The sequence below is a fragment of the Cynara cardunculus genome, assembly GCF_001531365.2.
Source record: "Cynara cardunculus var. scolymus isolate 2C chromosome LG 13, CcrdV1, whole genome shotgun sequence".
Taxonomy (NCBI): domain Eukaryota; kingdom Viridiplantae; phylum Streptophyta; class Magnoliopsida; order Asterales; family Asteraceae; genus Cynara; species Cynara cardunculus.
In genome coordinates, this window is record NC_037540.1 from 15,426,167 (window position 1) to 15,432,601 (window position 6,435).

Below are 6,435 nucleotides of genomic sequence, written 5' to 3' on the forward strand. Positions count from 1 at the left end.
TATATATATATATATATATATCCCTCTCGATTCCAATGCCGGTGAGTTTATAAGACTAAAAGAAAATGTCATTGTTAAAAGAACATAATAACAAAAAAGAGCCTCATCYCTATGATTAGTTGAAAATAAATTTACAAGAAAAAATATACTTATCTAGCTTAGTAACTATATAAAAAGTAACCATATAAGATCTATGAGCCATCATAGTTCAAAGACATGTAGAACTTGATCCAAAGTCGACCATAGGATGTAAAATTAACAACTTTGAAACTCAATACTGACCAAGCAAAGGTAATGGAATGTCGAATTGACAACTTGATGTCGAATGAATTTAAACAAGCCCAATTCATTCATTTTTAAAAATTCTTAGCTTAACTAAACTCCTCAGGCTCATGGCATTAGATTAATCCAATTCCCCGTTCTATAGGTGAGACAAGCTCATGAAATTGTTGTGAACAAGGCTAAAATTAAAAGGAYCAGGTTCTACCACGCATGTTGTCAGAACTATCAGAAAACAAACAAAACAAGTGTTAAAGACATGTAAGATCATTGGCAAAATGCTATCTGAGCATAAAAGTTGTTTTTGTTCCACAAATCAAGATAGTCTCATGGACTACAAAAGGTACAAACTTGAGGGCATTGAAACAAAAAAGGAACAATAATTCTGGAAACTACACCTCTAACGAACAAGTGTATGAGCATAAGTCACAGTATGATGTAGGCTAACACAAAAACCAACAAAATAATCCACGGATGAAACAAATCAATCCTACTTTCAATATTTCTCATTCAATAAAATCTGTTATTTTTACCAAGAATTAGCAAAAATAAACCAAAAACAAATCAATAGTCAATCGAACCCTTAAAAATTATCGAACCCTTAAAAATTTTAGACTTCCTCTTAAATTTATACTTAAGTTGATACCCGCCCTCCTTTTTAATTCAACTAAATAGTCTTTGTATGTTATGCAATATCTTCATTAAGAATTTTTTTATTGATCATAATCGGTAATATTGAGTTGTTATGTCTTATAATGGATCTTGCCGGGTAGTGAACTTGTATTTTTTTATAACAAGACATATTGGCTTGTAATATGCAATAATGGGTCATATTAGGTTGTAATTAGTTAAACTAATTATATTGGTGCGTGGTGCTTCATGGTAGGCTCTCCTTGATATACATATACATCTTTAAGGTCAAAACATGGGCCTTGGGGCTCTTGGGGTCTCTCGATCTGACATAGCCCGACCCGAACGACAAATTTTCCTTTCTCTTCATATACATTTTTTTTTCTCGCTAGATACATAACAGAACGAAAAAGCGCACTTGTTTCTCTCCTATTTTTCGTACAAAAATCCATCACCAAACCTAGATTAATTCGCTAGATTCAAGTGCGAACTGAAATTCGATTGTTGTATCCTCTAGACGAACGCCGATTCCACCGGCGAATTTTTGTCTTAGGCCACTGCGATTGTGCAGGCCTCAATCGGGATCAATATCACGAAGAATCTGCAATATCAAGTATGTTTTCTTCGATTCTATCTTTGTAGATGTTACATTATGTTAATTACATAGATTTGTATTACAAGTTTACGTTTTTGAATAAGAATCATTCGTTTATCCTACAAAATTCTTTCAGTTTATATACATCTTTCTGTTTTGGATTGATAGCTCCTAATAATATTTACTAAAATATCTTCGGGAGAACCAAAGAAGGGAAACCGAGACACAAAATTGAACCCGAAAGATGAAATTATACCATCTAGTTACAAGTATTCATAATTTTTTTTGTCAATTTATGTTTTTTGTTAAATATTTGCATTCAACTCCAAACCATTCATCTTTTCCAATTAATATATATATTATAGAATAAACCATGAGTGTTTGAGGTGACCTATACATCAAATTCTATCTAATCATATACATCTCTAAATTTATTTAGTTTCTTTTTGGTTTTTCTTCTATTTTACTATTGATAATCTTCATTGTTTTTTTTTTCGTTTTTTCACTTCTCCCATACTTTCATGTATGTAATCTATCATATCCTTTAGGCGGGGATAGGTTCATAGGAGGACTTGGTTACATAGTAAAGAAAGGCTTAAACTAAAAGTGATAAGAAAGGGAATTTGTGCAACACTCTTAGTAGAAGGTCGAGTTGAAACTCTCTCTATCCTCAGTTATGCATGATGTCATGAAGATTTGAAGAAGTCTTCAAGTTCAATATTTGATTTTTTTTGGTTGCAATATAAAGTAATAATTTTATATTGATTTATTTCATGATTTTAATTGCATTATAATTTTATTTATGTTTGTATCGTGATTTTGTTTGCATTATAACTCTTATGTATTAGGTGAAGATTTGAAGTATTCAAGTTCACTATGTTATTTTTACTTATGTTGAGCATTTGTTGGTTTGCAGGTTCTCGAGTTCTTACTTTTATGTATTAAGTCTTGAAAATTTGAAGTTTTCAAGTTTGGGTTGTGGGAATTTATGATTATGATCTAAAGTAATGATTTTATGCAAGTTTGTTTTGTAACTTTGATGGTATTAGAATGTTATATATGTTTGTATCATGATTTTGATTGCCTTATAGTTTTAAGTATGTTTCTTATCCTAAATTTAGTCGTAATCATGTTTCTTATCATAAATTTAATCGTAATCCAATTTAAATTTTAGTTGTTCTGTCTTTGGCGAACTATGATTAGTTATTGCTTACAACAATCGGTAAGCCTATAAATATAACGAATGATATTGTTTATACACCTTGCATTGTATGATTCCTCAAGATTAGAGGATATTATATTTCATTCAACAATTAATAAAATACTCTTATTTTATTTCGTAACTGTACTTTAATTTTAGTTATATCACTTCTTTTATTGTGATTGCACATCTAATTATTTAGATGATTATATGTACATGTATTTATTTAAAAAATCTTGAAAATAATTGTTACACCTACGATAGTACTAAACATTAAGCATACAATACATACACCTACGATAGTACTAAACATTAAGCATACAATACTTGCGTGTTGCGGCTAACAATTTTTATATGTGATAACCGGATTCTGGTTATCACCCAAGGTTGTCAATCATCGGAAACCTACATCAGGCAGGGGATAGACCTCACGTCTCTACTGCCAAATTTACTAATCAATACGGCCCTCTTATATCTCTCTGCTTAGGCAAGCAACTTCTTGTGGTTGCCTCTTCACCGGATGCAGCCATGGAAATTCTTAAAACTCAAGATCGTTTTCTTTCCTTACGTGTTGTCCCTATTGCATTTCAACAGGCATCCGTAATACCTCACTCCCTCATTTGGTCAGAGTGCAATCACACCTGGAAAAACTTAAGAACCCCTTGCCGAACCGAGATGTTCTCAGCGAAAGCATTAGAATCCTAGTCTAGATTACGGGATGAAAAATTAGGCCGGTTGTTGGATTTCTTGCACGGAAAGCAAGGACAAGCGATTAACGTGGAGGATGTAGTTTTTACTACATTGTTCAACACTTTGAGTTCCATTATCTTTGCAAGAGATTTCCTTGATTTGAAAGATGAATGTGGTAGTCGTGATGGGTTAAAAGAGTTGCTACATAAAATAATCGAGTATGGAGGGATTATAAAAGACTTGGGTTCTTTCTTCCCAATATTGGAGAGATTTGATCTTCAAGGAATAAGAAAAGGAACCATGAAACAATATAAAAAGACATTTGCTTATTGGACGATATCGTAGAGGAAAGAAGAGCTTTGATCAATTCTTCAACATGGTCGTCAGAGCAAGCACAATCTTTCTTGGATCGCTTGCTTGAAAATGGTTTCTCAAATAATCAGATAAATCAGTTGGTTACGGTAAGTCTTTTTGACTATTTATGTATAAAATTATGAACTTGTAGCTGAACAAAAGTTATAGGCAGGGGATGATGATCGAAAATATATTTTATTAAAAAGAACCATTAATAGTATAGACGGATTTAATTATTTCGAAAACAAGAGAACAATTTTCCTACATAAAATACACATATGCAAAACCAGTTCATCAAACATTATATTGAACACACAATCAACACAAATAAAGTCAATTTTGTTTCTCCATCAACAACCTTAATTAATCAAATTATTATGTTGTTTTTCGGTTGTTTAATAGAAATAGCATTCGATCTATCTCAACTATCGTTATTGTTTTCTTTACAATTGATTTTCTTTAATCCAACAATTTTTCTTATCTTTCCAGGAATTATTCGTAGCAGGAACAAATACAACACACACTTCCATTGTGTGGGCTCTGACCGAATTCGTGAGACACAAAGAGGTCATGTCGAAAATAGTAGATGAGATCAAAAGAGAGATCAACTCGGATAAAATTACCGACTCGCAACTATCTAACTTACCTTATCTACAAGCGAGTATCAAAGAAGCCATGAGATTACACCCACCCGTGCCTCTTCTTCTTCCATATATGGCGGCTGAAACTTGTGAGGTTATGAATTACACAATTCCTAAGAACTCCAAAATATTTGTCAATCTTTGGGCGATGGGCCGAGACCCTAAAATTTGGGATGACCCATTATCTTTTAAACCCGAAAGATTTATGGACTCGAAATTGGATTTTAAAGGTCAWGACTTTGAGTTATTACCATTTGGTTCGGGGAGAAGGATGTGTCCAGGAATGCCCTCAGGTATCAAAAGTGTTCAACTTGTATTGGCATCTTTGATTCATGAGTTCGACTTGATTCTTCCAAATGATGTTGATCCCATGAAGCTCAACATGAATGACAAATTCGGGATTGCTTTGAAAATGGAAAAACCTTTGAAGCTAATATTCAAACAAAAAAGAGAGCATCAATATGCTTAATTCGTATTGGATCTCCTGTCATATATTTGTATCTAAAAGTTAATTAATGAATTCATGTTTATTTCATATGTAATTCATGTTATTTTATGTATTTTTAAATATCTCAATAAATGAAACATGCTTAATAAACTTGTAATGTTCCCCGTTATCTTTTGTTTGGCTTTTCTAATTTTTTTTTGTCTCAAATGGTCTAGGAAATAACTACATTAACATTTTAATGCTTCACATTTTCGATACTATTAAAATATTGTGTTTAAGGTTCGTAAGAAATCACTCTAATAAACCACAAGGGTGGTGCCTGATTGGTTTGAGCTTGGCTCTAGAGGTCAAAAGTACCTGTAGGTCCCAGGTTTAAATCCAAGGAGGAATAAAAATGCTCTTGTGGCCACGGAGTTTCCAATGCGGTGACTTCGGGCTATCTGCAAAGCAGGTGATTGCCCTTGGATTAGTCGGCTCGCATAGCGGGTTGAAAATCCACGTTAATATAAACTTACAATGGTCACGGTTAAGAAACGTAGCCGTAGGCCTTTAGCCACAAATTTATTTTCTTCAACCAATTCGCAGCCAATTCAATCGTGACTACTTTTAATATCCTAATGGCCACGTTTAAAATTGTCACTCACATGAAAAACTGAAGTCGTAGCCTAAAAAGTTGCGGCCATAAACATTGTAATATTCGAGTTATACGCTTCGAATTAAGATTTTGGAATTTTTAAATATATATATATATATATATATATGTGTGTGTGTGTGTGTGTATTATATATGTATATATTTATGTAGGATTGTGTGAGTGAGAGGTGTTAGCCGACTTTTCGTAAAAAGCGGCCATACACTTGCTATTTATAGCAAGTGTATGTAAAAAATGAAGGGGTTGGCTTTTAGAAGATTTTCTGTAAATTTTGAGAGAAAAAGACTAAGAGAGGAAATCTCAGGCTCAAATCCGTTCATCAATTTTAAGGTGAGTGTATACTGATTTAAAGTATTGATTATTACTTCTTTTATTGCTAGAATATGTTATTTATGAACTGTATTTCATAAACATTTGGTTAAGTCCCTTAAACCGGACAAGGAGTGTCCGGTGTTCTCCTTAAATCGGACAAAGGGTGACCGGATATTCCCTAAACCGGACAGGTATTGATCGGGGTTCTACCTAAACCGCTCAAAAGGTAACCGGATTCGCCTTAAATCGCTCAAGAGGCAACCGAATTTGTACTTAAACCGTTTAAGAGGCAATCGGATTTCCCTTAAACCGGCCATGAGTTGTCCGGACTTGGCTAAATCGCTCAAGTAATGTCCGAATTATTCTCTTTTTATTCTAAGTGGTTGTCCGAATTAGATCTCCGGACAGTGATGATCGGACTTCAAATCCGGCTAAAAGAGGCTTAAATTTCAAATGTCGGTTTTTGAAATGGCGATGTAACCGCAAGAGAGATGTAATGGCGGTGTAACCGCGAGAGAGATGAAATGACGGTGTAACCGCAAGAGAGATGAAATGGCGGTGTAACCGCGAGAGAGATGAAATGGCGGTGTAACCGCGAGAGAGATGAAATGGCGGTGTAACCGCGAGAGAGAT

The 6,435-nt window shown here is 33.8% G+C and overlaps 1 pseudogene; it reads left to right on the forward strand.

Annotated features, from left to right (window-relative positions):
* LOC112524814 overlaps window positions 1-4,859 on the forward strand; it is a 5,733-nt pseudogene extending 874 nt beyond the window's left edge.
* The last annotated feature ends 1,576 nt before the right edge of the window (window positions 4,860-6,435 follow it).